Source organism: Phyllobates terribilis, unplaced genomic scaffold (assembly GCF_046119375.1).
Source record: "Phyllobates terribilis strain yellow unplaced genomic scaffold, ASM4611937v1 Scaffold_5__5_contigs__length_657084704, whole genome shotgun sequence".
Taxonomy (NCBI): domain Eukaryota; kingdom Metazoa; phylum Chordata; class Amphibia; order Anura; family Dendrobatidae; genus Phyllobates; species Phyllobates terribilis.
The window spans coordinates 270,261,979-270,278,858 of record NW_027362765.1 but is presented as its reverse complement, the minus strand read 5'-3'; positions in this window follow the sequence as shown (position 1 = coordinate 270,278,858).

Genomic DNA, 16,880 nt, shown 5'->3' with positions numbered 1-16,880 from the left:
GAGAGAGTGAAACAGCATAGAAGCTAGGCCTAGTTCCAGGCTAGCCCGAAGCTTTAGAGAGAGGAAGAAACGGACCAGGAGGCCTACTATACACTCACTGGGTAGAGTCCAGAAGTGCACCCTTCCTACTAGGTACCCTGGACCATACCTGCCATTACACCAGTAAAGGCACTGAAGCGAATCCCCTGTGCGCGTGTCCATCATTCCCCCTGACCCGACCGGGCCCTTCTCACCTGCATCCCTTCCATCAACCCTGCCCCGGGGGCCCACTCTGCCTGTGGGGAGCAGAAACATCCCAGCTGCCATCCCATCACCCCCGGAGGTCTGCAGCAGCGCTGATACCCATTACCAGGAGCCACAGGTGACGTCACGAGACCAAACTGTTAACAAACCTCTTTTTAAAGAGTGACCCCAGAGTACGGGCCCGGGAGCCGACTGCCGTGACCTCCCAAGAAGGTAAAGGCCCGGGTACCGAGTCTCCCCCATATCCCCCTGGGCGAGTCACATACTGTATATTCCACTATTGATACATGTGTAAAAACGTTTGCTTCTTTGCACATTATTGATCAAATTATGTGAGCTCAACTGCCAGTGACAAAGTGGTCACTTTTTAGATGAAACGCGATTGATAAAATATTCACCTCTCTCTCTGCCTAGACCTCACATGATCTGGGAAAGCATGATAAGATACTTAGCACTCATTAACTCTGCTTACCAAGATGGCATAAAAAATTCTGAATTTGGTTTGAGGAGTGAATATCACTAAAGTCAGTGGTCAATCTTTGCCTACGACAACAGTCATACTATCAAGAGCAAGACTTTTCTGTAATATGAGATCATCTTGTGGTACTTCATATTCTCAAGTTTGTGATGGAATTTCTGCTGGAGACTTAGAAATTCTGAACACCAAAAACTGTGGTCAAGCTTATCTGTGCAAAAGACCTTTTTAAATCTATTCTAGGGCAACCAATCTACTACCATCTACCAGTTTTCAATCTCCGCCCCCCAAGATGAAGTCTCACATAACCTCTCTAGCTTCCTAGAGTTAGACTTTCCCTCAATCCAATCTATTTTTGCTTCCCTCTAGGAGGTGGACTTATCAGACATACATTACTCTGGTAGGGAAAGAAATGGTCTGCTCAACTTCAAATAGTTAGTGCCCAGAAGAATGGCCCTAGGTCTAGAAGTGCAAGTCACTTTGGCACTGAGAAAATACCAATCAACCTTTCTTGCATTTTTTCAGTGCCAAAGTGACACTCCTACATTACCCTGGTAACAGAGAGACCTGCAAGCTGTCTCCGACCACAACTGGAAGCATAGTCAGTCAATTATTTTAAAGCAGCAACAGGCCTTGGTAGGCAAATCCTCATCAGCACCTCTTACATTTCAATTCCCACAATACTCTAGTTTAGAGGTGGGCAAAGTATGGCCACGGGCAGCATCCGGCTCTCTGGCTGTTGTAGTCCTGCCTGAGGACCGAAACAGCCAAAGGGCTGAAAACAGCGGCCCATGGGCTGGACTATGTCCTCACCTGCCATCAGTCTGCCGCTGCCCGGTTCCAGATATCCTCAGACAGAGGTGAATACATTGGTGCAGGACAGAGTCACCTGCTCCTTCCACCAATCAGCGTGTGAGACAGCAGATACAATGACATTATTACATCTCATCTGCTGTAAAGAGAGTCAGTGCACTGGAGACCAGAGAAAAGTGCAGGGGGGACGGGAGAAAGGTGACTGTGTTGTTGCTTCTTCTCCATATGTGTATGGGATGTTTGGATTTATATAGGGGCTCATACTGTGTTTACAGGGCTATTTGAGGGTTCATATTGTATAGAAAGGCTATGTGCTGGCTCATACTGTATATAAGAGGTTATGTGGGAGCTCATACTGTATTTAGGGTGCTATGTAAGAGCTCATATTGTATATGGAGAGGCTATGTGGGGCTCATACTGTGCATAGGGGCTATGTATACTTTACATTGGAGGTTATGTGGGAGCTCAAACTGTATATAGAGAGGCTATGTGGGGGCTCCCACTGTATATAGGGGCTATATGAGGGCTCATATTTAGAGATGAGCGTTGTTCTACTCGAACTGTTCGCCAATCTCAAATTCGAGCTGTTTTGGGCGGTGTTCGAGCCGTTCGGCGAACACGAACAATTTGAGAAAAATTCGGCTGTTCGAGGTTATGTTCGATAACTGTTCGTGCACCAAAATCATAACTGGATTTTTTCTCAGTAATGATGAAAATTAATGTTAATACGCAGTTTGAGTGTACAGCGGGGTGGGGGGAGGGGCAGGGGATGGATCTCTGCAGGAACAATGAAGTTCTCCATTTTTTTTTCTCTTTCCCGCATTTACAGTCGGGAGGTGCAATCTGTCAGCCTATCAGCAGCGCACACACGGAGCGAAGTGCTTTTTTTCACACAAGCAAGGGCATGTGTCATTGGCAGTGTATGTCACATGTCCTTGCCCTATAAGACCAAGCCATTTTCCCCGTCGCCACCATTTTCTCACTGCTGCAGCTGCGTGTTAGACGGCACCGCTGTTGCTGTGTGCGCTATACCTTGTTAATTTCAAGCCAATTTTCGCACAAATATACAGATAGCTTGGGAGTAGGGAATAGTTGTGATTGCAGTCCTTTTAAGGACTAGGTTACAGCATTTCCTACGACTTTTATCAGGGAGGTCTGTGCTCTTAAATAGATAGGTTGTGGGAGTAAAGACTAATTGTAATTGGAGTCCTTTTCAGGACTAGGTTACATGAGTTGCTATCAGTTTTTGCCAGGCAGGTCTGTGCCAGTGCTGTGCAAGTTTTTTTCACAGCATTTGGCTGAATCTAGCAAAGCTAATCCTTTTTGGCCTATTGCAGAGTGTGTTAGTCAGTGGAGTAGCCTATCTGTGTTGCAAGATATACCACCTGTGTATAGAATACCAATTTTTTTACTGCACCTAGTGAAGTAAAATCTTTTGGGCATAGCATCATTCTATTAGTCCATCTATACTGACCTCCATCAGGTTGCAAATTAAAAATAATTTTTATCTGCATCTACAGTACCTCTGAAAAAATATTTGGGCTTCTAGCAGTGTGTGGGACTTGTTCTATTAGTCCATCTATACTGACCTCCATCAGGTTGCAAACTGAATATATTTTTTTCTGCATCTACCTCTGAAAAAATATTGGGCTTCTAGCTGTGTGTGGGTCTTGTTCTATTAATCCATCTATACTGACCTCCATCAGGTTGCAAACTGAATATAATTTTTTTCTGCATCTAGCTCTGAAAAAATATTTGGCCTTCTAGTAGTGTGTCGGACTTTCTCTATTAGTCCATCTATACTGACCTCCATCAGGTTGCAAATTAAAACTAATTTTTATCTGCATCTACAGTACCTCTGAAAAAATATTTGGGCTTCTAGCTGTGTGTGGGACTTGTTGTATTAGTCCATCTATACTGATCTCCATCAGGTTGCAAACTGAATATATTTTTTTCTGCATCTACCTCTGAAAAAATATTTGGCCTTCTAGTAGTGTGTCGGACTTTCTCTATTAGTCCATCTATACTGACCTCCATCAGGTTGCAAATTAAAAATAATTTTTATCTGCATCTACAGTACCTCTGAAAAAATATTTGGGCTTCTAGCTGTGTGCGGGACTTGTTGTATTAGTCCATCTATACTGACCTCCATCAGGTTGCAAACTGAATATATTTTTTTCTGCATCTACCTCTGAAAAAATATTTGGCCTTCTAGTAGTGTGTCGGACTTTCTCTATTAGTCCATCTATACTGACCTCCATCAGGTTGCAAATTCAAAATAATTTTTTTCTGCATCTAACCCAGCCAATAGTTTTGGCCTAATACCACAGTTTGGCCACTCAGCTCTGCTCGGTTACCATCCATTGTTTTTTTGTGCAAACAACTCCAGAGTTGTGAATTAGTTAACCACCAAAATGAGTGGAAAAAGGCCCGCTGCTGGTGGAAAGGGGAATAGGCGTGTTGGGAAGGGGAAAAAAGGTTGTGTCCGTGGAGTAGGTGTTAAAGCAACAGTAACATCTGCAGAAGAAAGACCATCTTCCAGCCAAACTAAAATGTCTACTTCTTTTAGCGGACAATGTGATAAGATCCCTTTCTTACGGCCACGCCAATCGCTACAAATTCCAGATGAGGCACAAAAACAGCAGGTGCTTCAACGGATATCAAGTGCTCCTTTAAGTGGGCTCTCCTCCACATCAACTTCAACATCACAAATACTCCAGTCCTCAAAGGTGTCACCCAAATCGCACTTGCTTCCTCACAGCTCCCAAATCTCCAGCTGCCCGTCTGAGTATGAGGTAGAACAGATGGTTGAGTCTGCAGAGCTGTTTACTCATACTATAGCCTGGGAATGAGAGGTCGACTCCAGAGCTTCTGTGAATCCAGACGAGGAAATGATCTGCACTGATGCCCAGAATCTTTATGAGTCGGATCCAGGACCAGACGCAGAAGGTTCTGACCATAATGTAGACCCTCATTCCCAAACTGTAACTCCTGTTGGTGGAGACAATGAGGAAGACGATGATAAGACTCAAATACCTGATTGGAGCGACAACTTTAGTTTTTTGTCAGGGCAGGAACAGGTTGGCTCTGACGACGACGGGTGTGATAACGCACAGGGTGATGATGATGAGGTCGGAGATCCCACTTACTGTCAACCCACAGTCAGCCAAGAGATGAGGTCAGCAGAGGAGGTGGAGGAAGATGCTAGTGACGACGAGGTCAGGTTGCGCCTTCCTGGACAGAGACGTAGTACTGGAAGCACGTCAACAACTGCATCCTCAAACACAACTCTGCCTCTCACCACAAGTCGTGGTGGCTCTTCAGGTCGCATGGGTGCTAAGCCTTGCATAGCCTGGGCATTTTTTCAGATCGATAAAGATGACCCAACTCGTGTTATCTGTAACATTTGTCAGCAAAAGCTAAGTAGAGGCCAAAAAATACATAGTTTGAGTACTTCATGCATGAACCGGCACATGGACATGAAGCATAAGTTGCAGTGGGAAGCTCAGTGTGCTACAATGCGGCGTAGCCGGCCGGGCCAACCGCCGTCTGCCATATCTTGTGCATCCGCGGCCTCTTCATCCTCTGTGACTGGGGGGACAGCAGTCACACCTGTTTTGGGGCGCAGACCTGCCACCTCTTTACCCGCAACAGCCAGCGTGATTGGCAGGTCATCATTTTCTTTGGAGGTGGTAACACCAGCTGGTGTTGAGCGCTGTCCGACATCGATAGCACCACCTTTGGATGAAGGCAACCTAACATGTCCGCCTGCATCTTCCTCACAGACCGGCAGTTTGCCGGGGACACCCTTATCAACCCCGTCTAAGCACAATAGCCAGCCCTCGGTCCCTCAGATGTGGACAAGTAAAAGACCATTTCCTCCTAGCCATGAGAAAGCTAAGAGGTTGAATTTCACCATCTGCAAGCTCTTGGCTACAGAAATGCTGCCTTTCCGCCTGGTGGACACAGAGGATTTTCGAGACCTTATGTCCGTCGCAGTGCCCCAGTACCAGATGCCCAGTCGGCACTACTTCTCAAAGAAAGGTGTGCCTGCGCTCCACCAGCATGTCGCACACAACATCACCGCTTCTTTGAGAAACTCTGTGTGTGACAGGGTGCATTTCACCACAGACACTTGGACGAGTAGGCATGGACAGGGGCGTTACATGTCGCTGACTGGGCACTGGGTAACTATGGTGACAGCAGGACAAGGGGCTGCTGTCCAAGTCTTGCCGTCCCCACGAGTTGTGCGTCAATCCTCTTTATGTCAAAGTTCCTCCACTGCTTCTGCCTCCTCAACCTCCTCTCGGTCTTCCACCTGCACCCAAAGCCTGTCTGGTCATGCCACAAGCTTTCTAACTGCGCAGAAGGGATCCTGCACACCTCCTTACTATGCTGGCAGTAGGGCTCAACGTCATCAGGCGGTTTTTACATTGAAATGTCTGGGAAATGTGAGTCACACAGCTGAGGAGTTGTGGTCAGCTCTGGAGAACCAATTTCATGAATGGTTGTCTCCACTGGACCTGAAACCAGGGAAGGCCGTGTGCGACAATGCTGCAAACCTGGGTGCGGCCCTTCGCCGGGGCAATGTCACACACGTGCCTTGTATGGCTCACGTGTTGAACCTGGTTGTTCAGCAATTTTTAGCCCACTATCCCAGACTAGATGGCCTTCTGCAGAGGGCACGGTCGCTGTGTGCTCACTTCCGCCATTCGCATCCCGCAGCTCAGCGACTTACATCTCTACAGAAGTCGTTGGGCCTGCCACTTCACCGGCTAAAATGCGATGTGCCTACCCGGTGGAATTCAACTCTGCACATGTTGCAGCGACTGTGGCAGCACCGACAAGCCCTGGTGCAATAAGTTCTGACGTATAGCCTGGGCCAACGAGATTCAGAGGTGGGGCAAATCACGCTGGAGGAGTGGTCTCAGCTCAGGGACCTATGCACCCTTCTGCACAGTTTTGAAATGGCGACGAAGATGTTTAGTGCTGACGATGCCATTATCAGCATGACTATTCCAGTGATTTACATGCTGGAGCACATGTTAAACAGAATTCGGAGTCAGGTGGTGGCACAAGAGGAGGTGGAGGAAGTAGAGGAGGAGGAGTTGTATGCGGAAGGGCTAACATCTGCAAGGTCCAGAAGGTCGGCAGCACCAAGGCGGCAGGCATGTGAGGGTGGGGGAGATGGTTTTACCAGGGCGCATGGTAGCAGCCAAACTAGTGAGGAAGGTGCAGGAGCCCAGGAAGAAGTGGAGGACGAACTGATGGAAGACTCATCAGATGAGGGAGACCTTGATCACATTTCTGTTGTGCGAGGTTGGGGGGAGAGGACAGAGGAAGGAAGCATGATTGTTACCTCGCCACCAACACAACAGGGACTTGGTGCTCCTGGATGCGCAACACACATGAGTGCCTTCTTGCTGCACTACCTGCAACATGACCCTCGAATTGTGAGAATTAGAAATAATCCTGACTACTGGGTTGCCACACTGTTAGATCCCCGGTACAAAAGTAAATTTGCAGAAATTATTCCTGCCATAGAAAGGGATGCACTCATGCAGGAGTATCAGCAGAGACTGTTGCAGAATCTTACATGTGCTTTTCCACAAAATACCAGTGGTGCACGTAGTGAATCTCACAGTTCCAACTTGCCAACCGTGGGACCGTCAAGTGTTCAGCACTCAAACCGTAACAGAACCACAGTATCTGCTGGTAACATCAATTTTGCGGAATCATTTCACCACTTTTTTAGCCCATCCTTTGCAAGGCCACAGGAGACAAGAAGTCTGACACATAGTCAACGCCTAGAGACGATGGTACAGGAGTATCTCCAAGTAAACATTGAAGCCACGACTGTGTCACTGGACCCTTGCTCTTTTTGGGCTTCCAATCTGGATAAATGGCCGGAGCTAGCCACTTACGCCTTGGAGATCTTGTCATGCCCCGCAGCCAGCGTTCTGTCTGAACGTGTGTTCAGCGCTGCTGGTGGTGTGCTGACAGATAAGCGCACGCGGCTCTCCACTGATAATGTAGACAGACTCACGTTCATAAAGATGAACAAATCATGGATCCGAAACGACTTTTCTACCCCTGTGTCATCCTGGGGAGAGTAAAAGCTTGATGATTGGTTAAAATCACCATACCAACCGTTTTAAGCTTTCAAATTACTAATCATGTTTATCTGTATCTTGACTGGAAAATAATTTGGGCTTTGTAGCAGTGTGCAGCACTGATCCTATTAGGCCATCTATACTAAAGCTTCACCAGATTTAAAATTAAAAATAATTTTTAGCTGCATCTAGCCCGGAAAATAATTTTGGGGCTCCGAGATGCGCAAGGCACATAAGTGCCTTCTTGCTGCACTACCTGCAGCATGACCCTCATATTGTCAGAATTCGAAGTAATCATGACTACTGGGTTGCCACACTCTTAGATCCCCCAAACTTTTCGATCAACCTTTTCATTTTAATAAAGACCAAAAAAATGGTCATTTTTGAAATTATAAGCATTAGCAGGTTGTTAGAAACTGAAATCAAACAGTTTTCAACTCAAAACTTTATTCTAGGTGATGTTACATTTTCACATAGGACCCCTTGTTCGAAAGGAGCTTCTGAACTCTCTCGTCCATTGAATTTGTCAGGTTTTGGATGGTTTCTGCTTCAATTGTTTTGCATGAGGACAGAATACCCTCCCAGAGCTGTTGCTTAGATGTGAACTGCCTCCCGCCATCATAGACACTCCTTTTAATGATGCTCCAAAGGTTCTGAATGGGGTAGAGGTCAGGGGAGCATGGGGGTCACACCATAAGTTTGTCCCCTTTTATGCCCATATCAGCCAGAGATGCAGATGTTTTATGTGCAGCATGAGATGGTGCATTATCATGCTGTGAAATACACGGTTCTTCTTCTTGAACCATGGCAGGAAGTGCTGTTTGAGAAAATCCACATACATTATGGAGTTCATCTTTAGCGCCTTCAGGGATCCTAAAGGGGCCGACAATCTCTCTCCCCATGATTCCAGCCCAAAACATTACTCCACCTCCTCCTTGTTGGCGCTGTAGCTGTGTTTGCGTGGGGTGTCCATCAACCAGCCATCCTCCACTCCATCCATCTGGACCATCGAGCGCTGCACGGCACTCATCCGTGAACAAAACAGTTTTGAAATCAGTCTTCATGTAATGTTTGGCCCACTGGAGCCGTTTCTGCTTGCGTGAAGTGGATAGAGGAGGTCGACAGGATGGCGCATGCACAGCTGCAAACCTCTGAAGGACCCTGCATCTTGTTGTTCGGGGGACGTTGGAGGCACAAGCAGCTTCAAAAACTTGTCTGCTGCTATGACAAGGCTTTTTTGCCGCTGCTCTTTCAACCTGACGTAATTGCCTGTAGGAAAGAGTCCTCAATTTGCCCTTATCAGCACGCACACGTGTGTACTGTGAATCAGCTACATACTTCTTGATTGCCAAGACACTTCATCCTGATCATCGCACAATGTTGATTGTAGTCATGCCTTGACCTAAACACTCCACAATTTGTTGCTTCTCAGCAGCCGACACATCCTTTTTCTTTCCCATTTTGGCAGAAAATGTAGGCTGCTTAATAATGTGAGAGAGCCTTCTTAAGTAGTCTTGCCTTTCATTGGACACACCTGCCAAACTAATTAGCACAGGTGTCTGCAATTTCTTACAGTGATATAAAGAGCCCTGACACACATCACCATCAATGAGTTTAACTGACAAACAAACAAATTCTTCCCTTATCACTCCTAAACACTTTTTGTATAATAATTTGGAACGCAGTGTACATGTGCTTTTCCACAAAACACCAGTGGTTCACGTAGTGAATCTTACAGTTCTAACTTGCCAACCGTGGTCTGTATGGAGTTGTTCAATAAAGGGCCCAAAATTAAGATAACATAGATGGGAGAGGTCTCTATGAATAGGAATTCCTAAGTATTTGATACCCTGTGAGGGCCAGGCAAAGGGAAAGTTGGACTGGATGGAATCCTATATGGATTTGGGGAGGGAGACATCGAGGGCCTCAGACTTCGCTGCATTGATTTTAAAATTTTACCATGTAACAAAGTGATCTATTTCAGCCATAACAGCATGGATGGATATATGTGATTGAGTGATATATACTAGGACATCATCAGCAAATAGAGAGCACTTGTACTCGGTGCCTCCCACCTCAATCCACCTAATATTGGGGATATGGCGAATTGATGAGAGCAGGTGCTCCGTCACTAGGATGTATAAGAGAGGGGACAGAGGACATCACTGCCTTGTCCCATTGGTGATTGTGAAAGGTGATGAAAATGTTCTGACGCACCCCCTGGGCCTTGGGACACCCGGAGCCGGACCCTTTTTGGTGGATGCTGGTGGTTGTAGTCTTCGTGGCGGCGACCCAGTTCCGTGGCTCAGGGCGGTCAAACCAGTGGCGGTAACTATTTATGTGGTTTTCATGTTTAAATGTCCGACTACGCCACCCGTGGATTGCGGTCAGAGTGAACCGCCGCTACAGGGCAGACCACTGAGGCTGGTGTTGTGGGTGCAGCAGAGCGTAGCATAACTCCCCACGGGAGGAGTATAGCCTCAGGGCAGTGTATGCGGAGGATGGGGGTGATGGTGCAGGGCAGCAGCAGTAACGACACTGAGTCAGTGATGCAGTTCAGGGCCTTTACTCACAGTTCTTATTATCCAGACCACGTCTGCAGGTAACGGCTGCCCACATCGTACTGTGCTCACCAGGTGAGGGGCTCAGACAACTCCCAGATAACTTTGGAGCACTTCACAGGACCCCCTTTGTGTGTCCTTTGTCTGGCCTTTCTTACCAACACTTCTGTCCGGCTGCCTCGGGCCTCCTCTTGGTAAACTTGGCGCCAGTTTCCCTGACCCTATGTGGTGCCTTCCTAGCGGGTGTAGCGAGGGGCTGCGCCACATAAAATGTCAGAGCCTCCGGTTTCTAGCTGAGGGTCGTTTCCTGCCTCCACTAGTTCGGGGACCGGTCTCCCCCTTTGGCCTGACCCCTCCACGCAGGTGGATTCGGGCGTGCGGTGGCGACTCGCCCGTCCGCACCCCTGGGATCCCTTCATTCCTCGCTCCTGGAGCCTTCTCCGCTCCTCTTCCTTCCTTCTCCCTCTTCCAGGCCTGGGCCTCTGTTACTAGGCCTGCCTCCGGAGCAGAGCTCATGCAGAGCCCCTGCTCCCTGCCACTTCTGCTCAGACTTCTCTGCACTGAACTAAGATGGTGCCCACCTTTTATACTCCCTTCTCAATGCACCCAGGAACTGCTTCCTCCCTGCTCCTGCACTACAGGGTTCCCCTTCCTCAGTGTTCCCTCCCCCCACTCCAGCCAGGGACAGGGACTGTCGTGCCCATCTCAGGGGCATATTGGTCGCCCTGCCCCACGGCAATGTGGTGTAATGCATGCAGGTGTCGGGTCCTGATCCACACTCCATCCTTACCTGAGAGTGAGATATCACACCTCTGGGTGAGGTGCAATACGTCTGTAGCAACCGAGCCCTCAGGGTGCTACAGTTCCATTTATCTTCAGCCTAGGTGACGTATTGCGATACAGGGCCGTGATTTTGGCTATAAAAGGGTCCCCTAGACCCCTACCCCAAGCTTTTTAAGAGAATCATATATGGCGTGCCAGGAGACTCTATGGAATGCTTTCTCAGCATCCAACGAGAGTATCTAATTACAAATTTTTAACTGCATCTAGCCCAGGAAATACTTTGTGCCTAGTAGCAGTGTCTGCTAGTGAGCGGATTATCCCAGCTGTTAAGCAAGCTGCACCACCTGTAGTTTAGACACTTAATTTTTTCAAAGGAAATGCTTCGGGACCATGGGATACTTAGTGAAGAGCATCAGGAGGCACCCCAAGGCATAGGGGCTGGGACTGGCAGTAGGATGCCTTGCGGTGGACAGCCGAGCTCGATCCTTATAAAAGCTTTTTAACTGCAGCAGCTTTAGTGGACGCTACTGGAGCTGGAATTACCGCGGCTGCTGGCATGAGACTTGCCCTCCAATAGATCCTTGTAAATGGATTTAAAGTGTATTCATTCAAATTAGAGAGACAATTTAAATTAAAAAGCTTAGAGCTGCCTCCACCACAGGGGGGCTCGCTCGACCCACCAGCGGACAGGCACCAGTATTGGGAGAGGGGGGCTGGCCGTCAGGGTTCACCGCGGCTCTGGCACAAACCCGGCGACACGGAGGTGGCACGGGCAGGAGCGGACTGGCCGTGTCGGCTTCTCACTTTTTGGATTTTAGAAGGGCATGACATGCCTATATCTGTGTCTCCCCCTCCTTTTACTCCTCCACCTCTTTTATTTTCGCATGACTATATGTACTTGTCACTTTTCCATGTGTTAGTTATGTCTTCTGAGCAGTTTGTCAGCTTTTGGACACCTTTGAAGGTGTTTTCTATGTGTTTCTATGTGTTTTTGTTTGCCTGCCATTGGTTTTAACGGTGTTCGAAGGTGTTCGACGAACAGTTCGACGAACAGTTCGGCGAACACACGGGTGTTCGACGAACCGGACCGAACTCGAACACTACGGGGATGGCTCAACACTACTCTCACAGACGTGTTAGTTTTTTTTTAAGAATCCCTCCTAGTCTGCACTCATTAGCTGTATTAATTGCACCTGTTTGAACTTGTCACCTGTTTAAAAGGCACCTGTTCACACAATTAATCACACTCCAACCTGGCTGGAGTGGATTCAGAAGGGTGCTGTCAGTACAAGTCTACTAACAGCATGAGTGCACATCAGGAGCTTCGTCTGGATGCTGAGACAGTCTTGGGCCTAAGGTCCAGAAGAGGTACTGAGTATCATATCTCTGTCTCCACTGTGAGGAAGATATTGCATGGGTCGCAGCGGAAGGAAAGGATGGTGAGCCTCAGGAAAGCTGTTATGTCCGATAGGAAGACCCCAGGGTCAGCATAAAAAGTTGGGCTAGGAACAGGTCAGGCAGAATGGAGACAAAGACAGAGGACAAACATCGCCAAAAAGAGACTCTGCCTTAATCTGTATGCTGAAGCTGCATGTAACCAAATTGCACAGTAAAGCTGAACCTGTTAAATTGGACTCAAGATCTCATGTCTTGTCTGTAGCCGGATCCGGTCCCATGGACAGGGAGGTAACAAAGACTCGCAAACTAAAAATAAGTAAAGAATGAATTCCACAGCACAACACGCTCCACTCAAATTCCTGTTTAGAAGAGAGGTTTCAGGGCAAAGAGAACTCAGACCTTGTACCCCCCATCAAGTGGCGCATTCCCAGGAACGGCATTGAAGATAAAAACCTCCATGAGAACTGAACCACAAACCGGCCATAGGAATAAAATATAACATTCTTTATCACACATATAAAAAAAACGCAAACAATATCAAGTAGCTGCCCTGTTGCCACGACATCTTCTTCTACCCTTCCATACCCCTACGCAGACGCCTGCCAACTACACGTCTGATCTGGAGACCCCTTTCTACTGAAACAGACTAAATTACCTTTTTAAACGCATCGGAAGCCTTTGCAGGTGTTTTTTGTTAATTATTCTAATTTACTGAGATAATGACTTTTGTGTTTTCATTCGCTGTAAGCCATAATCATCAACATTAACAGAAATAAACACTTGAAATAGATCACTCTGTAATGACTCTATATAATATGAGTTTCACTTTTTGTATTGAAGAAGTGAAATAAATTTACTTTTTGATGATATTCTCATTTAGTGAGAAGCACTTGTATCTCCTGAGGAATATTGCCAATAAACATTTCAGAACCATGTGGAGGAGCTTCTCCAACCCAACCTGGAGGGGGGCCACCATATTTCCTTTGTCCATTCTCTTGCACCAGTGATACATTAGAGCTCCTCATCCACTTGACGGGTCTAGCTTTATTTTTCCTGTTCAGAGTTGAGCCATATCTGAGACTCGCAGGCTGCATTGGCTGCTCACTTGGTCCAGCCATTGTTCGTGTGCGAGGTTGGTTAGCCTCAGAGAAGCCACCAGGTTCCAGCCATTGTCATACATGACCATGCCTGCCTGTATGTTCAGTGGTGAGAGCCACAGATCTGCCTGCTCTGTTACAGCTTTCAACAACTCTGCAGCTGTGTGCGGTTTGTCACATATCTTCAGCACAGCCTGGTGCCGCTGGGCCGAGGCAGTGCTGCAGTGCTTACAGCTTGTGACTGATGTGGTCATTTCAGATGGAGGCCAAAAAGAAGAAGGAGGTGCAGAAGATGTAGAATGTGATTTCATTGAGGTTACATTGGCGAGTCTGATTTTTAAAGATCCTGTTGTGTTTTTATATTTTTTTTTTCTTTTTTTTTTTTACATCTCTTCAAATGTGTATTGGAGTGCATCCTAACTTTTGGCAGCCCTTGAAATTGCTGCATATGCAATAACAGTATAGGAGGTCCACTCCTTAATAATGGGAAGGACAATTCAAATAGATTCTATATTCTAGAATGTTACCTGTCTTATCTGAAATTTGATTACGGGTGAGCTATCGCAGTATAGATAGCGTATTACACCAATCCTGCCAGGTATTATTGCCTTATACTGCGTGCTGCAGAAAAAAAATACAAATCTATTCTTTTCCCTATTGATACAGCTGTTAGATGCATTTACAATAGGGACAGGTGCTGCTAGGTGGTATTGTAGCACCCCGAGGACTCGGCTGCTACAGGGGTAGTGCACCTCGAGCCAGAGGTGTGGTATTCCACTCCCGGGTAAGGATGGAGTGTGGGACTGAGCTCAGCTAGCTGCATGCACTACACTCATCCCATTTCCGGGGGACAGATCAATGGTACTCCCACTAGGTGAATGTGCAGGTACGACAGTGTCTGTCCCTGGCTGGAGTGGGAGGGGGGGTGGAACATCCCAGTAGTGTAGGGGCAGATAGGGGAGGGGCTCTGGGCATAGAGATAGGAGCCCATTGGGTGCTAGTCACCTGGGCTCACACATAGAGGGAGTATATATGGTGGTCACCATCTTAGGACAGGGTGGGAGAGTGAGAGAGTCAGTCAGTCTGAGGAGGGCTGACGGGGAGCTGTGGCTCCGGCTGGGCCCAGCTCCAGGGCCAAGCCTGCAGTGGAGAGAGAGGAGGAAGAAAGGCCCAGAGGCGCAGAGCCAGAGGGAACCCTGAGATCCCACAAGTTACCGGGTGAAGGGTTGGCGGAAACGGGTACCGGAACCCAAACTGGTGGAGGCTAATGATCCTCAGCCAGGAACCGGAGGTCGTGGTCAAGTTTTGCCATGACCCTCACCATATCCACCAGGAAGGCACACCACGAGTAGGGTCAGGAAAGCCAGAGAAGGTTTAACCACCAAGAGGCCCGAGGGAGCCGGACAAAGGTGGATCCCTGGTGGGGACGGCCAGCAGAAAGAGAGAGAGAGGGGAGCTCAGGACCACGCTCCGGAACTGCCTGGGGATTAGCCGAGTCCCGCACCTGGTGAACGCAGTACTGCTCGGGTGGTCACTCCCGGCCGAAGTGACTGAAGTACCATCTGTGAGTAAAAACCCTGAAACTGCACCATACGTTTCTGACTCTCCTTGCTGCACCATCACAACCCCCATCATCTACACCTGCTGCCCTGAGGCCATACCCCTCCCGTTGGGGGTTATACCATCCCCGCTGCACCATCCTTCCACCGGCCTCAGCGGTCGGCCCTGCAGCGGCAGCTCCAAAGCTGCATTCAACGGGTGGCGTAGTCATCCAACATCTACTGCTAATAGACTCGCCACTTAGTTTGACTCCCTGGGCACGGACCGGGTCACCGCCACGAGACTACTACCCCCATCTGATCCGGCTCCGGGTAAGCCCCCGTGCGCGCGATGCCGCACGACACAGAAGGCCCAGGTGCGCGTCAACCTCTGGCGTAGTCGGCAGGATCACGTGCCCGCCACCACCGGGTACTGCGTGCCTGAAGAAAAGTTTATCTGTACCGTAAGAAGAAGTCTCCCGCCGGTTCCGGAGGGTCCCCGCCATCGGACGCCATCTCGGATCGTTTCCCGCCGTTTGCCCGCCATCTGCAGTCTTTTCCCGCCATCCACAGAGTTTCCCGCCATTGGGAGATGGTTCCCGCCATCTGAGAAGATTTCCCGCCCTGGCAGAGCGGACGCCATTATGGGCGTGCCAGAGGGTGGCAAGAGACTACCTCCCATCGTGGGCCTGGTCCCAGAAGAGCGCCAAAAGCAAAGACCGCCCCCACCAGCAGAGACTGCAATGATAGAGATGTCCATCAGCGTGGGGGGACTGCCCCTGGAACTGACAATCACCAAGTTGCCCCGGGACCACCCTCAGTGTGGGCGGATCAAGAACAAAAGAGTGAGGATGGGTGCAGTTCTGAGTCTGGAGTCTGGAGAGTTCGCACCCGGAGATGGAGGGAGAGTCAGGCAGCACCGACCCTGTGGTCAGGAGCCTGCTGCAGGCCGCCACCCCAGAAGACCTGGTGGAGATTCTGGCACAGCTCCCCAAAGATCGGGAGCATGCACGGACCGCGCTGGAGGGCCTGGCTCGGAAGATGGCCCGAGTACAGCGAGAAGTACTAGCTGAGTGGGGCAGAGAGATGGCCCTGCAGGCTGGAACCCGCCAGCAAAGGACACCACCCGCAACGAGGAGCACGCCTGCCCCTGAAGCCGGTGCGGAAGGGATGAAGGCCGGAGACGACGCCATGGAAGGAGCTGAAGAGACGGAGGCAGGTAAAGGGGACGTTACTACCCCAAGCCCAGCAACCGTAAGCCTGCCCCAGCTCCCCGTCGCAGAGCCCGAAATCCCACCGACCGTGCCCGTTGCTGCACCGCCACCGCTCCAGACTAGGCCTCAAGCAGGAGCCGCGGCCAAGTCCCCTGTGACGTCACGCGCCTCAACCCCGAGCGCGGCCAAGCAGGAGACGCCACCGGCCTGGTCGCAGGGCCGAGTACCCCCGGGCGCCGCAGTTCCAACAGAGCCCTCTATCTCCACCAAGTCACTGGCCTGGTCGCAAGGTCGAGTACCCCCGGGCGCCGCCGTCTCCGCAGTGCCCTTCACCTTTAAGGTGCCACCGGCCTGGTCACAAGGCCTGGTGAATCCGGGCGCCGCTGCCATCACCGCGCCCTCAACCCTCAAAGTCCTGCCCTTGGGTGAAGACCTGTTCGCCCAGCATGCTTGCCCGGATGGGCAGCCCTTTGAGTGGCCACCGGAGTACTACCATCCCCGACTCCGGAAGGAAGGGCCCCTGTGTGAGCCCCTGATCCCGGCTCCGGCACCCACCAAGATCACCCCACTCCCGTTGGAGGAGGCGCAGTTCGCATGGGACCCCACTGGAGAAAACCTCATCGGCTTCACCCAAGAGACCCGGGC